The sequence below is a fragment of the Neofelis nebulosa genome, chromosome 5 (assembly GCF_028018385.1).
Source record: "Neofelis nebulosa isolate mNeoNeb1 chromosome 5, mNeoNeb1.pri, whole genome shotgun sequence".
NCBI classification, from domain to species: Eukaryota; Metazoa; Chordata; class Mammalia; order Carnivora; family Felidae; genus Neofelis; species Neofelis nebulosa.
Window position 1 is genome coordinate 56705371 of NC_080786.1, and position 20631 is coordinate 56726001.

General features: G+C 35.8%; 1 long non-coding RNA gene across 2 annotated transcripts in view; it reads left to right on the plus strand.

Annotated features, from left to right (window-relative positions):
- Nucleotides 1–15416, plus strand: part of LOC131511371 (uncharacterized) — a 96457-nt gene extending 81041 nt beyond the window's left edge. For both annotated transcript variants that reach the window (XR_009261491.1, XR_009261492.1), the window contains 3 exons: nt 4576–4612; nt 11413–11490; nt 15276–15416. This is a non-coding gene — a long non-coding RNA (uncharacterized LOC131511371). The remainder of the gene's footprint in view (nt 1–4575; nt 4613–11412; nt 11491–15275) is intronic.
- Nucleotides 15417–20631: the final 5215 nt, after the last annotated feature.

Consider the following 20631-nt stretch of genomic DNA (forward strand, 5'->3'; position numbering starts at 1 on the left):
GCTGATTTTTCAGCAGAAACTTTGAAGGGATGATACTTGCAAGGTACTGTTGGGGGAAAAAATCTATAATCAAGAATACCCAGTGAGGCTATCATTCATAAAAGGACAGATAATCAGTTTCCAAGACAAAAATAAAAGGAGTTAATCATCACTAAATCAAAATTACTAGAGAAGTTAAAGGGAATTCTTTGAGTGGAAAGAAAAGGCCATATGTGGAAGAAAATTATGAAAGGGAAAAAATTACAGGTAAAGGCATATATATCATAAAGATAGCAGGTTAATCATTTACATTATCAGTGTAGAGGTTAAAATTTTAAAAAGCAGTTAAATATATCCATAAAAACCAGTCAAGGGATTCACAAATAAAAGAAAGTATGATATCCTACACATAAAATGTGGTGGGGGATGAAAATTTAGCACTTTTAGAATGGGTTCAAACTTAAGCAATCATCAACTTAATATACACTGCTATGCATGAACATAATGGTAACCACAATCACACACCTGTAATAGATACACACACATAAAAAAAGAGGAGTCTGAGAATAACACTAAAGAAAGCTATCAAACCACAAGAGAAAAGGGGAAGAGAAGAAAGTAACAGTTTAGAACTATGAAACATCCAAAAACTAGTAACTAAATGGCAATATCAGTTTCAATAATTACTTTATTTTTAATGTTTGTTATTTATTTTTGAGGGAGAGAGAGATAGAGCATGAGCAGGGGAGGAGCAGAGAGAGAGGGAGACACAGAATCTGAAAAAGTCTCGAGGCTCTGAGCTGTCAGCACACAGCCTGGTGCAGGACTCTAACCCACGAACCGTGAGATCACGACCTGAGCTAAAGTCGGACACTTAACTGACTCAGCCACCCAGGTACCCTAAATAATTACTTTACAGTAAATGGCCTAAATTCTCCAAGCCAAAGACTGGGGAAACTGATTGGATAAAAAACAAAAGCCAGTGTAGTAATATTTCTATCAGACAAAACACACTATAAAACAAAAACTGCAGCAAGAGACTAAGAATACCCCTACATAACAATAAGAGGTAATACACAAAGATAATAAAACAATTGTAAGTATCTACACATCCTACATGAGAGCACCTAAGTACACAAAGCAATTATTAGCAGATATGGAGAGAGAAATTAACTTTAATAGAAGGGACTTTAAATTCCCCCATACATCAGTGGATAGATCATCCAGACGTAGTATCAACTAGGAAACAAATGGCTTTGAATGACTCATTAGACCAGAGAAACTAAACAAAATGTTCCATTTAAACAACAGAGTACACTTTCTTTTCAAGTTCACCTGGAACATCCTACAGGATGGTTCACATGTTAGGCTACAAGTCACAATAAATTCAAAAAGACTGAAATGTTATCAAGCATTTTTCACATATTCACAACAATATGAAACTAAAATTCAATTACAAGAAGATCCTGGAAAGAATGCAAAACATGCAAGCTAAACAGCATGCTACTAAACAATGAACAGGGTAACCAGGATATCAAAGAGAAACTTAAAAAATACATGGAGGTAAATGAAAATTAGAGTACAGTATTCCAAAATCTTTGGGATAAAGCAAAAGCAGTTCTAAGAAAGAATTTCATGTAAATAGAGACATATCTAAAGAAGCAAAAACAGGGGCACCTGGGTGGCGCAGTCGGTTAAGCGTCCGACTTCAGCCAGGTCACGATCTCGCGGTCCGTGAGTTCGAGCCCCGCGTCAGGCTCTGGGCTGATGGCTCAGAGCCTGGAGCCTGTTTCTGCTTCTGTGTCTCCCTCTCTCTCTGCCCCTCCCCCGTTCATGCTCTGTCTCTCTCTGTCCCAAAAATAAATTAAAAAACGTTGAAAAAAAAAATTTAAAGAAGCAAAAACAATGTTAAATAAACAACCTAAAAGAGTTAGAAAAAGAACAAGAACCAAAGCCAGTACAAAGAAGAAACAACAAAGATTAGAACAGAAATAAATGAAATAGAGAACAAAAAATACAGAAAAGATCAATGAACCGGGAGCTGTTCCTTTGAAAAGATAAAATTGGTAAACTTTTAGCCAGATTCATCAAGTACAAAACAGGAGTCAAAATAAAAAATATCAGAAATGAAGGAGGAGAAATAACAAATGATACCATAGAAATACAAGGATTATAATATTATGAAAAGTTATACACCAACAATCTGGAAAATGTAGAGACAATGGATAAATTCCTAGTAACATTCAACTTTTCAAAACTGAATCAGGAAAAATAGAAAATTTGAGCAGACTGATCACAAGCAATGCAATTGAATCAGTAATCAAAAACCTCCCAAAAAAACTAAAGTCTAGCATCAAATGGTTTCACAGGTGAATTCTACCAAACATTTAAAGAAGAGTTAATACATATTCTTCTCAAACTATTCCAAAAAAATAGAAGACTTTCAATATTTTTACATAATGCCAACATTACCCTGATACCAAAACCAGACAAAGAAAATGGACCAAGGACATGAATAGACATTTTTTTTAAACAAGACACACAGATGGCCAGCAAACACATGGAAAGATGCTCAACATCACTATCATCATAGTGCAAATGAAAACACAATGAGATAGCACCTCACACCTATCAGAAAGGCTAGACTCAAAAAGACAAGAGATACATTTAGGTGATGATGTGAAGGAAAAAGGAAACTTCGTGTACTTTTTATGAGAAGGTAGATTTGTGCAGCCACAGTGGATAACAGTGTGGTGGTTCCTCAAATTATTAAAAATAAATATACCATGTAATAATTCCACTACTGGATATTTATATAAAGAAAACAAAAACATAATTCGAAAAGACACATGTATCTCTATGTTTATTGGGGCCTTATTTACAATAACCAAAATACAGAAGCAGCCCAAGTGTCCATCAATAGATGAATGGGCACAGGAGAAATGGTGTATGTGTGTGCGCATGAGAATAAACATAACAGAATATTACTCAGTCATAAAAAAGAATGGGATTTTGCCATTTGCAAGATGGATGGGCCTAGAGGGTATGTATAATGCTAAGTGAAGTAAGTCACAGAAAGACAAATATATGATTTCATCTATATGTGAAATCTGAAAAACAAAACAAACAAAACCATACTCAAATGCAGAGAATAAACTGGTAGTTACCAGAGGATGTAGGTGAGGAGATGAAATAAAGCGTATCAAGAAGTACATACTTTCAGGGGCACCTGCTTGGCTCAGTCAGAGTCAGGCTCTTAATTTCGGCTCAGGTTAGGATCTCTCAGTTCATGAAATCAAGCCCCGCACCCTCAGGCTCTGTGCTGACAGCACAGAACCTGCTTGAGATTCTCTCTCTCTCTGTGCCCTTTCCCCACTTGTGCTCTGTCTCTTTCTGTCTCAAAATAAATAGCTAAATAAACATAAAAAATAAGTACATACTTTTTGTTGTAAGCCACGTATATTAAAATTTCAACATACGGAATATAGTCTGTAATATCGTGATTATGTTGTTTGGTAAAAGATAGTGACTACTGTTAGCTTGGTGAGTACTGAGTAATGTATACAATGTTTTTCTATATTGTATGTCTGAAACCAACATTGTAAGGTTGTACAGCATTATGTCTTACATCTGAAACTAACAGAACACTATGTTAATCATCCATTCATTACAAAAAGATAAAGAGAAATAAAAAATATTTTTTTCCTTTTCAAGTTGTGCTTTAAATAATAGAATATGTAACTTTTAATATTTCGCATTTTTAATAGTCTATTCTGCTAAATAAAATAACAACATATTTCATAAACTATTATATAATTTAAATCTTATGAGTTTAATTTCATAAAAAATTAAGTGTATGCTCATTTTGGGTAACTTAAAAATATTATGCTTCAACTCTGGTCTCAAACATAAGATTTAGTGTCAGCACTAGAAATAACCTATTTTTTGTACATTTTCTTTTTACAACAAAATGTTTGTGTTAATCAAAAAGATTAGGATAACATTTTCAAATCCACTTTTCCTTTTCCCTCTTCACGTACAGAACTGCACACATCACATTTGTTAAAACTGCAAAGTCTCTTGATGTTCGTCAGGTAACATTTTATCCCTCAAATTTTATTGACATCAAAATAGGACAGTCAGTATTAAATCCATAAAATATTCACAAAACATTAAGCTTTACACATTTGGCAATTAAATGACATGAAAATAGGAAATGACTACCATTCTATGTGGTGAGAATCAGGTGCTCACTGTTCCTAGCTGTCAACTACACACTGGTTCAAAGGCAGCAGAGGCAAGAGGTAGTCATTTGGAGGACATTGAACACTATGATTTAGAAGCACATTATATTGCTATCTCAGTGTCATATACCACTCCACCTTTCTCCAAGGTAGTCTTATAATTATAGAAAGGAAGGTTCGGTGGATACGATATGAAGACAGAGAATACACATTTATTCTGTGGAGATATCCTACTCATACTATGCATGCTCTGTGATATTGAACACAACCACTCATAAAAACTTGTCACCATCACCCTGATTTTTCCCATAAATCCTGCACTCAACTGTTCTTTATTTCTCAGTACTTTTAGGATCAGAGACAACCTGAACATCAACCAATGACTGCAGGTACCTTGCATGTTTTTCCCCATAACATGGAAAATATCTTGTCTATAATTCCATTGGGAGGATAAATTAATAGAATTCCTATGTTTTCATTTTCTGAAATACATGATATTTTTTGTTCTCCTTGAGGCAGTAATCCAATTATTTTTCATCTTTACAAAAATACAGGAGTTTCCTTCAGAATAGCCAAAATCATAATCTTCTACCCCACTGCATGTGCTGATAGCACAGAGCCTGGTTAGGATTCTGTCTCCCTCTCTCTCAAAAATAAACATTACAAAAAAAAAACTAGGTAGAAATCAAGATCAAACCCCACACCTTGATGTGTGATAGGAACTCTGAAATTGGTCAAGTTGTAGATGTAGAGCTTATACTCAGGAGGCTCTGTTTAAAGGACTTTTCTTTCCTTGTTGTGGTGATGGGTCTATGGCAAAAAGGGGAGACAGCCACATAGGTAGAGGTGGGAGGATAGAAGTACACATTTACATGCCAGGCTCTCCTATCAAATGACATTACACATTTAAAATTAAAAAAAAAAATCATGCCTATGTTGTGTGCTACAGAAACTTAGATACAATAATTGCATATAAAACCTGACCTAATTGTGGTAAAGCAAGGCAATGCAGAAATGCACTTCAGGAAGTAGACACTAATGCACCCAACACCTCAGACACCTCCACAGGATCTTCCGGAAAGACTCTGTCCCTGACCATTTCAGGCATTGACCTGGCCTCCTGGACTTTCAAGGAGGGTGATGTGCTCCCATAGAGCATCCACAAGGAGTTGCGATCGGGAGCATCCTGGGCGGGATAATTCACTTTTTGCTTCACTTTTTAGCCAAGTCAATCAATCAGATTTTACTGTCATTTGACATGGTACTTTGGTGCAAACAGTGTGAGTACCTGGATGGGAAGAATGGTTCTAGCAGTTTATGACAGAAAAGACACCTGCCTTCCTTCCAGGAAGTGACTATTTTCTCAACAGAGCCAGGCTACAGGGGGCCAAGGCCAAGTCTGAGTAATGATGCCCCTGAGTGTGGGCAGGCCAAGGCCCTCAAATCCCAGCACTTGGACAAGCAGGGGAGGGCAGGCTGTAAAGCCCTGGGTGACACTGCTTTAAGAACAGGAGCAGGGACCCTCCTGGTGGCCCAGAGTCAGGGGAGGGAAAATGGAGATGATGGTGAGAGACCAGGTAAGGAAAATAAGTGCTATGAAACCTCACAGCATGAAAAATTTCCTGTCAGGCGTCCTGGGAACAGTGACTCCTGCTCAACATCCACAGGACTGTTCTCAACACAGGTGATAAAGTGAAAGATCGACCATATTTGTCAGGGGTCCTGACTGCCTAGGATGTGGGCAAGGACAACACGCACTCAGAAGAACTAAAAGTCCCTGAAATGGCTCCACATCACAATTTGTCAAAAACAAACAAACACAAAGCTTAAATGCATAAAAATCAATTACCAAAGCCCTTCTAAGGAACATGATTACATTAATAAATTCAGTGGCATAACCATTTTCAGAAACAGAAGATATATAAACAATATAAAATATAAAAGCAGTATGTATATATCCCTCCTGACCTCAGAAAACCAATGAAAGGGATTTATACCATTTCTGTCTCCAAAGCAAATGTTATTTACTAGTACCTGATACCAAAACTGCATTATTACTTATGACTTGTTTTTTATTCACTGAACAAATATCTATTGAGCACTGTTAAGGCCAAGCCACTCTTCTAAGCACTAGGCACATATTCCTGAAAAAATAGCAACTCCAATCTTACTCTGAGCTATAATGCTGTGATATTTTATTAGTTAATATGTTATGGCTAAACTTTTTAACAAGTTTCCAAGCCATAGTTTTATAAACCAATGTAGAATAGATGGAGAGCCTATAGCAAAGTCAAGGTTATTACATTTGAAACTTTTTGAATTTTTTCTAAACTTCAGTTTTAAAATTGTACCTTTTGTCACATAGTACAGCTAATGAGAAAACAACTATATGTGTATGTATATGATAATTAGCAATACTTTTAAATCCAAAATAATGTATTAAAAGATGTTACTTTTAGCATGCAAGTTAGTGAGCACTGTTAGTGCTATTATCTATTCAAACAGCAACATTGAAGTCTATAAATTCCTTATATAACCTTAAAATGTCAAGGTGGAGTGATGTCCTACTGATGACGCAAGACAAATTTTATTTAAAGATCTTGAAGTAAAAACACAAATATTATAAAAATCACTGTCAAAGAAGTATAAACCTAGATTAATGCCCATTTCCCTCTTCATATTTTAAGATTTTATTCAATTTAAACAAAATAGTTCACCCCTTTCTCCCATTGGCCACCAACCCCCACCTCTTACAATCATCAATCTGTTTTCCTTATTTATGAGCTTACAGTTTTGTTTTTAGTTTCCCTATATCAGAGCGATCATATGATATTCATCTTACTTTGACCTATTTCACTCGGCATAATGCCCTTGAGGTCTGTCCATGTTGTTGCAAATAAAAAGATTTTATTCCTTTACATGGATGAATAATATTCCATTGTGTGTGTGTGTGTGTGTGTGTGCACACGCACACGCTCATGCGTGCATGTGTACCACCATTTCTTTCTTTCTTTTTTTTTTTTTTGTACCACCATTTCTTTATCCATTTATCCATCAATGGCACTTAGGTTACTTCCATAGCATAGTTATTGTAAATAATGTTACAATAAATATAGCTTTTCAAATTCGTATTTTCACTTTCTTTGGATAAAAACTCAGAAGTGGAATTGAAGTATCACATGGTAGTTATGTTTTTAATTTTTGGGGGAACCTATATACTGCATCTTACTGTCTGCAACAAATTCCATTTCTACCTATAGTGCACACGGGTTTCCTTTTCTCTATACCTTCGCCAACACTTGTCTTTTTGATGACAGTCATTTTAACAGGCATGAGGTGATATCTCACTGTGGTTTTGATACGCAGCTCCCTATTAGTGATGCTGAGCATATTTTTACATATCTGTTGGTCATCTGTATGTATTCTTTGGAAAAATATTCATTTCTTAAGAAATTTTTTAGGGGTGCCTGGGTGGCTCAGTCAGTTAAGCATCTAACTTTGGCTAAGGTCATGATCTCACAGACCTTTGAGAGACCTTGAGCCCCACATCGGGCTCTGTGCCGACAGCTCAGAGCCTGGAGCCTGCCTCAGATTCTGTGTCTCTGTCTTTCCCTGTTGTGCTCTCTCTCCCTCTTAAAAATAAATAAAAATTTAAAAAAGATTTGTTTTAATTGTTCTCTTTTGTGCTGTTGAATTCTAGGAGCTCTTTATACATTTTAAATATTTTAAATATTAGCCTCTTGTCAGATATAGTGTGCAATTATTTTCTCCCATTTAGTAAGTTGTCTCTTAATTTTGTTAGTTTCCTTTACTGTGCAGAAACTTTTAAATATTAGCCTCTTGTCAGATATAGTGTGCAATTATTTTCTCCCATTTAGTAAGTTGTCTCTTAATTTTGTTAGTTTCCTTTACTGTGCAGAAACTTTTTAGTGTAATGTAGTCCCACTTATTTATTTTTGTTTTTGTTGCTTTTGCTTTTGGTATTATATTCAAAGAAAATCATCGCCAACACCTATGTCAAGGAGCTTACTGACTTATGTTTCCTTCCAGGAGTTAATGGTTTCAGGTTTTACCTTCAAAGTCTTTAATCCATTTGAGCTGTTTGTGTATGGTGTAAGATAGTGCTCTGGTTTCATTCTTTTCCATGTAGCTGTCCATTTTTCCCAACACCATGTATTGAAGAGACTAGATTTTCCCATTATATATTCTTGCCTTCTTTGTTGTAAATTAATTGATCATATATGCATGGGCTTATTTCTGGGCTATTTTGTTTCATTGTTCTGTGAGTCTATTTTTATGCTAATGTGTAATTAAAAAAATTTCAATGTTTATTTTTGAGAGAGAGAGAGAGAGAGAGAGAGAGAGAGAGAATGAGTGGGGGGGGGTAGAAAACGAGGGAGACACAGAATCTGAAGCAGGCTCCGGGCTCTGAGCTGACAGCACAGAGCCTGACGCAGGGCTTGAGCTCATGAACCACAAGATCATGACCTGAGCCAAAGTTGGACACTTAACCAATTGAGCCACCCAGGTGTCCTGCAATGCCACAGTTTTGATGACTATAGCCTTGTAACATAGTTTTAAATCAGGGAACATGATGCTTCCAGCTGTTCACTCCTTTCTCAAGATTGCTTTGGCTGATCAATTTGTAATTTCATACAAATTTTAGGATTGTTTGTTTTATTAATGTGAGAAATTCCATTGCAAGTTTGATAGGGATCACATTAAATCTGTCAATTGTTTTGGGCAGCTATGGACATTTTAACAATGTTATTTTTTTCAAACCATAAGTATTCCATTTATTTGTGTGTTCAATTTCTTTTATTAATACCTTGTAGTTTTCAATATACAGGTCTTTCCGTTTCTTGGTTAAATTTATTCCTCATCTTATTCTTTTTGATGCAATCGTAAATTGGATTAATCTGTTAGTTCATTATCAGTGTAAAAACCAGATTTTTGCATATTGATTTTGTATTCTACAATTTTATTGAATTTTTTATTAGTTCTAACAGTTTTTTGAATAGTCTGTAGGGCTCTCTTTATATATAATATGTCATCTTCAAATACTGAGAGTTTGATATTTTCCTTTCTGATTTGGATGACTTCTTTTTCATACCTAATTGCTCTGGCTAGGATTTCTAGAACTCTGTTGAATAAAGGTAATGAGAGTAAGCATTCTTATCTATTTCCTGATCTTAGAGGAAAAGCTTTCAGTGTTTCACCATTAAATATGATGTTAACTGTGGGCTTGTCATATATGGCTCATATTATGTCATGTTCCTTATATACCTGCTTTGTTGAGAGTTTTTATGATGAATGGATGTTGAATTTTTTCAAAAGCTTTTAATGTCTCTATTGAAATAACCCTATCATTTTTATCCTTCATTGTGTTAACATGTTTATCACATTTGCTGATTTGAAGATGTTGAGCCATCCTTGCATTCCTACAATAAATCCCATTTAATCATTTTGTATGATTCTTTTAATCAATTGTTGGATTTGGTTTGCTAACATTTTTTTGAGGATTTTAGCATCTATGTTCATCAAGGATATTTTCCTGTGATTTTTTTGAGTGTCATCTTTCATTTGGGGAGTAAGGTAATGCTATGCTCATAAAATGTGTTTGGAAGAGTTCCACCCTTTTCTGTATTTTGGAAGCATTTGAGAAGGACTGGTTAATTATTCTTTAGGTATTCAGTAGAATTCATCAGTGAAGCCATAAGGTCCTAGACTTTTGTTGGGAGGTCTTTGAATACTGAGCTAAATCTCCTGTCTAGTTATTGGTATGTTCAGATTTTCTATTTTATCATGATTTGGTCTTGGTAGTTTGTGATTCTAGGAATTTATCTATTTCTTCAAGGTTATCCAATTTATTGGTGTATAATTGTTCATAATAGTCTCTTATGATCTTTGTATTCCTGTGGCTATCAGTTGTAACATTGCTTTCATTTTTGATTTTGAGTCTACTTTCTCGAGGGGAGGAGGAAGAGAGTCCAGCTAAAGATTTGTCCATTTTGTTTATCTTCTCAAAGAACCAACTGTTAGTTTGATCTTCTCTGTTGTATTGAGTGACCATTTATGCTCTAATCTTTGTTCTTTCCTTCCATATACTAACTTAGGAGTTCATTTTTTCCCTGTCTAGTTCCTTAAGGTGTGATGTTAGGTTGTTTGAGAGCCTTCTTCTTTTTCGAGGTAGGAATTTATGGCAATCAACTTGCCTCTTAGAACTTTTTTTTGTCATATCCCATCCCATAAATTTGGTTTTTCATTTTTGTTTTTCTCAAGGGATTTTTTTTATTTCTTCATTGACCTATTCATTGTTCAGTAGCATGTTATTTAATATCCCAATATTTGTGAATCTTCCATGTTTTTTTTTTGTACAACTAATTTCTAGTTTCATACCTTGTGGTCAGAAAAGATGCTTAATAGCTTCAATACTCTTAAATTTATTAAGACTTGTTTTGTGCCCTAATGCATAATCTTGGAGAATATTTTATGAGCACTTGAGAATTTGTATTCTGTTGCTTTGGGTAGATAGTTAACTAACATGTCATTTAAGGTAGAGTTTCCTTATAGAATTTCTATGGATAATCAATTCATTGGCATAAGTGTGATATTAAATTCTCATACTCATTGTATTGCTATGTATTTCTATCTTAGGTTTGTTAATAATTGCTTTATATATGTACACGCTTCTCTGTTGAGTACATAAACATTTGCAACTCTGTCTCCTCATGGGAGAAATTAGTCCATTTAAAGTCATTGTTGACAGGTAGGTGATTATTGCCTTTAGTTATTTGTTTTCTAAGTGTTTTTATAGCTTCTCTCTACTCCTTTTTTCTCTTGTTCTCTTCCTCTGTGGTTTCATGACTTTCTTGGTAATACACATATATTCTTTTCTGTTTATATTTTATGTGTTAACTATGGGTTTCGCTTTGAGGTTACTATGATACTTACATGTAACTACTTATATCTATAACGATCTATTTTAAGTAGATGATGAGTTTGATCCCATTCTAACACTCAACATTTTACTCTTTCTACTTGTCAAATAAGTAGGAACCTAGATTGATGATCAGTGTTTTTCATATGTATAACACACGCACCAAAAAAATGCTGTTTTCCCATCATATTTAAAAAAGGAAACCAAATGCACTTATAATTGTGGTATCTTTTATTGTTTCGTTCTTAGTGACAGTGACAACAGCTGCTATATAAGCTGGGTGAATAATTTGGACTTCAGACAAGAGGCTGGAAGAACATATCCCTGGTATTGCTCTATTTGTTGGGCTGCTATATTGGGTAAATTTCTTTAATAACCAATATTCCTGTGAGGGGTTTGTTCTTGAGCAGCATCAGAAATGCCAAATACAACTGAAACTCAGAGAATTACACATCAGCTTCTGTGCATCTCAAAGCTCAGTAGAAGATTAGATAGTTAATGGAATCTGTGTTTTTTGGATCCTTTATAGTATATTATTTAAAGTTCGTGAAGATGTGCGCAGAGATAATTATACTTAACTTTTGGGAATGGAGGCAGTAGGCTCAAATTACTACATAAATAGAACTATCACAATATGCTTATAAGCCAAAACCTTAAAAATGTTCATTTTAATTTTACAAAATGGGAAAATTTTCTTAAGTACATAACATTTCCTGAAATTATAAAAATGTTAGCACACTATAAACTGTTTAATATAGAAGTATTAATATTAATAACCATATAGTAATGAAACCATTTTATTAAATATATTGGTCTTCATACACAAGTCGTAAAGCAATGTTTTTTCCCCCAGTACCTTCAAATTGACTCATTAGCCTGGTTCTCTGTGCTTCTGGGATAAATTCATACGCTGGTCCTCAGGTATTTCCCAAGCCCCAAATAGTTCCATTTAATGAGATGAAATCACAAGTTAGTATAAAAATCAGAACTCTGAACCTCAATTATATTACAGCTTCTTTCCTTCTCCCATGGAATGCTACATGAGGTCTAGAAACTGCACTTGGTGAGAAGAAAATATCTGCTTATTCCTTCTATGCTCATTCTCCTTCATTCCTTAGTTTTATCTTCTGGTGTCACAGTCCCCATCAAAAGTTCAGTTCAACCAAAAAAGAGGTGATTTGGGGTGAGAAGTGCAACCAATTCTATTTTTATCTGCTATTGACCTTAACTAGACAGATGTTCAATGCTAACCTCTTTCTCACAATGTTTTTCTCTGTGTTTTCCTGAGAATATCCCCTCCCACCCTGGCAAGTCCCAACTATAACTACCTTGTTATTGAGGAATATCAACCTGATCTTTCACACCACACCCACCCTAATTCAGCTTTGGCTCTAACAGGATACTTGTAAAGTCTTCTCAATCCTAGTCTAGTTGGGTTCAGCCCATTCAGAACCTAAGAAATTCTCTTGTGGGCCACACCTGACCCAAAGGAAACATGTACCTTTGCCCTGCTGTCAGTTCTGCCCAAGCAGATATTCTTTACCTTTGTATTTCTTGGATGTATTTCAGACTCACTTCTGTGGCCCACAATACCTGGGGATGTATATAGGAAGCTTTGATAGTAGTCCTTATAAAACTTTTCTCATTTTAAGAATGAGAAATGTCACAACACTTCTACATGTTTGAAAATGTAATTCTGTTTGTCTCCTTAACTGCACCCTCTATTTTCTATCTAACTCTCACATATCCTCAAAACAGATGGGCTAATAACCCAAAACCATTTATCAGTTTCTCTTTTGTAAGTTTCTTCTACCATCCCAGCACAGTCCACTGGAAATTTAGAGTTCTTGCCCTGGAACCTCAGATAATAGGAGACAGTTTATTTGGATCAGTTGTTGACTCCCTCACTCCATGGTCACAAATTACAACACTGCCACTGTACTACTACAAAGCTTACTAAATTCTAATCTTCACAAATCCAAACGAAGTCTGTTTTATGCTGTTTTCAGAAGAATATACAGTTACAAACTGATTGTATCTTCTCACCAACCAAATTCATATGCTGAAATCTGACCCGCAGTATGACAGTATTTGGAGATGGGGCTTTGAGAGGTAATTAGAGTTAATTAGGTAGGGTGGGACTCTCGTGATGGCTTTAGTGTTCTTATAAGAAGGGGAAGAGATCTCCCTTTCTCCCACACTCCCCACATGCACACATTTAAGGAGAATCATGTAAGGACACAGATAGCTATAAACCAGGAAGAGAGCCCTCAACAGCTCCAAATCAACTAGCACCTTAATCTTAGACTTCCTAGCCCCAGAACCATGTGAAATTTATTTGTTGTTTAAGCCATGCACTCTATGGTATTTTGTTCTGGCAGCTCAAGCTAAGACCGACACCATGGTTCAAAACTCTTGGAAAATTGTCAGAAATGTCTATCTGGGGGCACCTGGGTGGCTCAGTCCATTGAGCATCTGAATTTGGCTCAGGTCATGATCTCAGGTTTGTGAGTTCGAGCCCCACATCAAGCTCCCTGCTGTCAGCCTGTCAGCATGGAGCCCACTTCGGATCCTCTGTCCCCTTTCTGTCCGTCTCCAACTCGCACTCTCCCAAAACAAACAAAAAAATTAAAAAAAATTTAAAAAAATCTACCTAAATGGCTTAGTCAGGATTTAAACCTAGAGCTATTTGAATGAAACCCTTGTCCTCTTGACATAGCCCACTATTATCTCCTGTGGCTTTACGCTTCTCAGACATGCCTGTGTGACAGTATGTCACAATTTTTCTGTTTCTTCCATAATTGTAATTATCCCTTTACTAAAAGTTTCCCAGCATTTTTCTTAATTGGGTTGAGACATAGTCCCATTGCCAATCACTAGCAGCACCCCTGTTTATCCATTTGCTTTGTATTTATGTACTGCTTTAGTCAGCAAATGTGTACATATACTGTATATATTATCTATATCTATATCTATATCTATATCTATATCTATAGACACACACATATATGTGTGTGTGCATGCATGCATAGTTTTGCTTAAGGTATGCTCAAATAATGCCATTGCTAAATTTTGTGCTTATTAATACCTAGAGCCTTGGTGTCTATACATTGCTTTAAAGGTAAGCACATACGTGGCATTCTTCTAATGGCAATATACATATACCTAAAAATATGGTCTAACTGTAACTTGCCATGGCTTCTCAGAGACCCTCAAAGTATCAGGATGTCTGATGATGTTTTAGAACCTGTGTGGGGGTACCTGGGTGGTTCAGTTGGTTAAGCATCTGACTCTTGATTTCACTTCAGGTGATCTCAGTTTGTGAGATCCAGCCCTGTGTCAGGCTCTGCACGAGCAGCAAGAAACCTGCTTGGGATTCTCTCTCTCCCTATCTCTATGCCCATCTCCTGTTCACACTCTTTCATTCAATATAAATAAGTATTTAAAAAATAAATAAAACCTGTGTGAAACTTACCTCTCCAATAAAGCATAGAGACAAAACAAAAGCCAGAAGTATAATGTACTATACTTCTATATAGGACCTGGTAGTCACTATCCACTGTTGTTCATTGGTAAGTTCTCTTTTTAAAGAGTAAAAGGAATGGGACAGCACAAGCCCATTGTTAGTAATACAGACTAACAAACTTTTAGAGAAAATCTATTCAACCTGAGTCCAATTAAATTACTGACATACTTATTTTATTACCCTTATTTTATTACCTTATTTAAATTACCCTGAAGTGATTTCAATATTCCACACATAATCTGAAATCAGTCAAGATTTTCCATATTTCTTTCCTTAAAGTATGCCATTTATTTGGTATTTATCCAAGAGTATGAGAAAGAACAGAAACATGGAATGGGCTAAGATATAATGATCACAAAATGTTATAATTAAATTATTCCTGTGAAGATCTTAGTGGGGTGTTAAACTTCACAATATGTAATATATCTTAGTTGGCTTTGACCACACATGTGTTTGATTGAAGTGAAAATACATTTTCTAGTCACATAAGGTTACTTCTACAGATAATTCCCCTTTGAAAATGAAACTTATATAGGTTCCTACTACATAAATAGAATTAAATTAAATCATTTAAATTTACTTCCAGCTCGACAGTTGGACACAGTGGTGAAGTTTGAGGACCTTAGACCTGCCCTGTCCCACAAACAGAACTAGATAGCTATCAAATCATCCTAACCTCCCCAGAAATTGACCTGAAGACCAGTAGAACAAACTCTACAACTAAAGGTAGAAAAGAGGCCACATCTAAGAAGGTAGGAAATGAGGAGACATTTCTTGGGAGAGAAATGGATCATGGCATCTGCAGTGGGGACGGAGCCACAGTCACAAAGAAGGGTGAGAGACAGATTAGCATAGAAGGAAAATGAATCCCCATAGCAATTGGCATAGAAAGCATGAGGGGATGAAATTCATGAGTTCTTGAAACCAGGAGGGCTTAAAGCCAGGAGTTTTAAAGGTCATCCAGATTTTCTGGATAGAGCCCAGAGGTCATTGTGCTGCTCTTGGAGAGAAAGCAGGCAACAGCATACGGACATATAGCATGGGAACATCAATCAGAATAGTACTTGAAACACACAGTGGGAAGATTATTTGCTCATCTCAGAGACCATCCCAGAAAGACAGCCTTCATGGAGAGACTTTTCTGGAAACAAAGGAACTGTCAAGCACCATTTCTTTCCCTCACACCACAAAGCCACCTGTGGCTGTGCAGTGCCCACACTCACTACCTAACTTGCTTCCACCAAAGCCTGCCCATCATGTTCTGGTAGAACCACCTCTCTCCAGTCACTTAACTGAAACCCAATGTGGCAAATCCTTCCTCTAGGGGAGTGAGCCAAACTCCTGCTCACACTACATCTCCCAACATAAGAGTTTTGCACCTCCTCAGTTCAGGAAATAGTGACAACAGGTCTTATTTAGCAACTAAGCCAGAACACAGCCATTAAAGTTCACCACATTCAGGCCAGGGACAAAATATTGCCCACAACAGGCAGAAAGAATCTCTGCAGACAACTGGCCTGAAGGATAAAGGAGGCAGCACAGAACAGCAGAGCATACACAGCACATGCTGGAGACACTCCTAGAAACATCAGGCACTGGTTAACTGGGGATAATACATGGCAGGGCACTACAGGACCTCTTCTTCATAAGGCCATTTCCCAGAAGAACAGGAGATGTAGTGGACTTTCCTAACACAGACACAGGCACAGAGACCTTGACCAAATGAGAAATTTATCCACAACTAGAAATCTAGGTGAAACAGGCATATGTAATATGCCTGATAGAGGATTTAAAGTAATGATCATAAGGATACTCACTGGACTTGAGAAGAGTGGAAGGTACGAGTCTTAACACAGAAATAAGGAATAACAGACAAATGGCTCAATAAATGAAATGAGAAGCACACTTGATAGAATGAACAGCAGGACAGAAGAATCAGAGGAAAAAATTAGTAACCTAACGAGTAATTGGAAGTATTCAAGATGAACAAAAGAGAGAAAAAAGAATTATGCAAAATAAGAATAGACATAGGGAGCTCAGAGACTCCATCAGACATAATAATAATATAGGAATTCTGGAAGAAGGAGAGAAAGAAAAGGGGCAACATTTTTTTGAAGACATAATAGCTGAAAACACCCCTAATCCGGGGAAGGGAACACATAACCAGATCCAGGAGGCACAGGGAAATCCCATCAAAATCAACAAAAGCATATCCAAACCTAGACATATTGTGATTACATTGACAAAATATGGTAATAAAGAAAAAAGATTTAAAGCAGCAAGAAAAAAGAAGACAGCAACATATAAGGGAAAACCCACAAGTCTACAGGAAATTTTTCTGTGGAAACATTCCAAGCCAGAAAGGAGTGGGATATGACATTCAAAGTGCTGAGTGGGAAAAGTATGCAGCAAACAATAGTCTATCCAGCAAGACTATCATTCAGAGTAGAAGTAGAGATAGTTTCCCAAACAAAAAGTAGGGAATTCATGACCACTAAACCAGCACTGCAAGAAATATTAAAGAGAACTTAGTAGAAAGGAGGGACAAAAGAAAAAGGATAAAGGTAGGAAACCTTTAACAAGATGTAAAATATAAAAACATATGCCTAAAATGTGGGGGCGGGGGGAAGAATGAGTTCAATGCAACCATCAACTTAATATAGACTGCTATATGCAGAAGATATACAAACTTAATCGTAGCCATATATCAAAAACCACTAATAAATATGCAAAGAAGAGAAAGAAATCAAAATATAGCACTAAAGAAAATCAGCCAATCATGAAAAAGATAGACAAGGATCGCTCAACCAACTAAACCAACCAGGTGCCACTAAAGTCTATTTTATCTGATATACATATTGTTACCACAGCTTTTTTTTTGACATAATTTACATGATGTTTCTCCATTCTCTCACTTTCAATCTATAGGTATTTATAGATTAAAATGAGTCTTTTGTAGCTAGCATATACTCTCTTTCTCTCTAAAACTTCTAAAAGTTTTAAAAATGGAAATAAATTTTAAAAAGAAGAAAAAAACAGATTTAAAACAAAGACTGAAACAAAAGACAAAAAAGGACACTATGCAATAATAAAGGGACAATCCAGTAAGAAGATATAACAACTGTACATATTTATTCACCTAACATGGAGCACTCAAATACATAGAACAGTTAATAAAAGGAACTAATCAGTAATCTCCTCTATTATTGGATTATATGCTCTCCACTTACATGGGGAGATCATCTAAACAAGGAAACAGGGGACCTGGGTGGCGCAGTCGGTTAAGCGTCCGACTTCAGCCAGGTCACGATCTCGCGGTCTGTGAGTTCGAGCCCCGCGTCAGGCTCTGGGCTGATGGCTCGGAGCCTGGAGCCTGTTTCCGATTCTGTGTCTCCCCTCTCTCTCTGACCCTCCCTTGTTCATGCTCTGTCTCTCTCTGTCCCAAAAATAAATAAAAAACGTTGGAAAAAAAATAAAAATAAAAAAATAAAGTCGATTTAAAAAAATAAATAAATAAACAAGGAAACAATTACATTGAATGATACTGGAACAGATGGATTCAAGAAACATATTCAAAAAAACCCATCCTAAAACAACAGAATACACATTCTTTATAGTTCACACAGAACATTCTCCAGAGTAGATCACATATCATCCCACAAAACAAGCTTCAACTAATTTAAGAAGACCAAAGTCATACCAGGCATCTTGTCTGACCACGATGCTATGAAACTAGAATTTAACCAGAAGAAGAAATCTGGACAACCACAAATACATGGGAGGTTAAATAACATGATACTAAACAATGAATGGCCAACCAGGTAGTAAAGAAATAAAAAGTACACAGAAACAAATGAAAATAATACAACAGTCCAAAATCTTTTGGATTAAGCAAAAGCAGTTATAAGAGGTAAGTTTGCAGCAATACAGGACTACCTTAAGAAGAAAGAAAAATCTCAAATGCACAACCTAACCTTACCCCAAAACGAGCTAGAAAAAGAACAAAGCCTAAAAGCAGCAGAAGGAAGGAAATAATAAAGATTAGAACAGAAATAAATGATAAAGAAACTAAAAAAAAAAAAAAAAATCAATGAAACCAGGAGCTGGTCCTTTGGGGAGAAAATAAAATCAGTAAAATTTATAAACCTCTAGCTACACTTATCAAGAAAAAAAAAAAGAGAAAGCACACAAATAAAATCACAAATGAGAGAAGAGAAATAACCAATACCACCAAAATATAAATTATAAGAAAATATTATGAAAAACTGTATGTCCATAAATTGGACAACCTAGAAGACATGGATCAATTCCTAGAAACATATAAACAGCCAAAATAAAACAGGAAGAAAAAGTAAATTTGAACAGACCAAAAACCAGGAAAGAAACGGAGTCAGTAATCAAAAACCTCCCAACAAAAGTCCAGGGCCAGATAGCTTCACAAATACTATCAAACATTTAAAGAAGAATTAATACCTATTCTCAAGCTATTCCAAGAAATAGAAAAGGAAGGAATACTTCCAAATTCATTCTATCAGTCCAGCATTACCCTGACACCAAAACCAGATAAAAATACCACTTAAAAACAGAAATACAGGCCAATATCCCTGATGAACATGGATGCAAAAATCTTGAACAAAATACTATCAAACCAAATACAACAATACATAAAAAAAATCATTCATCATGATCAAGGGGGATATGTTCCTGGGTTGCAAGAGTGGTTCAATATTCACAAATCAATCAACATGATACATCACATCAATAAGAGAAAGGATAAGGACCATATGATCATTTCAATAGATGCAGAAAAAAATATTTGACGAGGTACAAGATTCATTTATGATAAAACCTTCCTCAAAGTAGGTTTAGAGGGAAATACCTCAACATAATAAAAGTCATATATTAAAAACCCGCAGGTATCATCATCCTTGATAGGGGAAAACAGAGTTTTTTCCCTAAGGTCAGGCACAAGAAAAGGATGTCCACTACCACTGCTTTCATTCAACATAGTTCTGGAAGTCCCAGTCACAGCCATCAGACATCAAAAAGAAAGAGGAGGTGTCCATATTGGTAAGGAAGAAGTAAAACTTTCACTATTTGCAGATGACATGAGATGCTATATATATTTAAAACCCAAAAGATTCTACCAAAAAGCTGCTAGAACTGATTAAGTCACAAGAAATAAAACCATCATACAAAATTCTGTTGCATTTCTATACACCAATTATGAAACAACAGGATGAGAAATTAAGGAATCAATCCCATTACAATTATACCCCAAATAGTAGGATACCTAGGAATAAATCTAACTAAAGAGGTGAAGGACTTTTACTTTGAAAACTATAAAACACTGATGAAAGAAACTGAAGATGTCACAAAGAAATCAAGACATTTAATGCTCATGGATTGGAAGAACAAATATAGTTAAAACATCTATACTTCCCAACAATCTACACGTTTAATGCAATCCCTATCAAAATACCACGAGCATTTCTCTTAGAGCTAGAACAAACAATCCTAAGTTTGTATTGAACCACAAAAGACCCCAAATAGCCAAAGAAATCTTGAAAAGGAAAAGCAAAGCTGGAGGCATCACAATTCCAGACTTTAACTTATATTACAAAGCTACAGTAATCAAAACAGTGTGGTTCTGGCACAAAAGTGGACTACTAGATCAATAGGACAGAATAGAAAACCCAGAAATAAACCTGCAACTATATGGTCATTTGATCTTTTACAAAGTAGGAAAGAACATCCAATTGGAAAAGAACAGGCTCTTCAAGGGGAGCTGGGAAAACTAGACAGCAGTATGCAAAAGAATGAAACTGGACCACTTTCTACACCATTCACAAAAATAAATTCAAAATGTATGGAAGACCTAAATGTAAAACTGTAAAAATCCTAGAAGAGAACATAGGCAGTGACCTCTTTGACATCAGCTG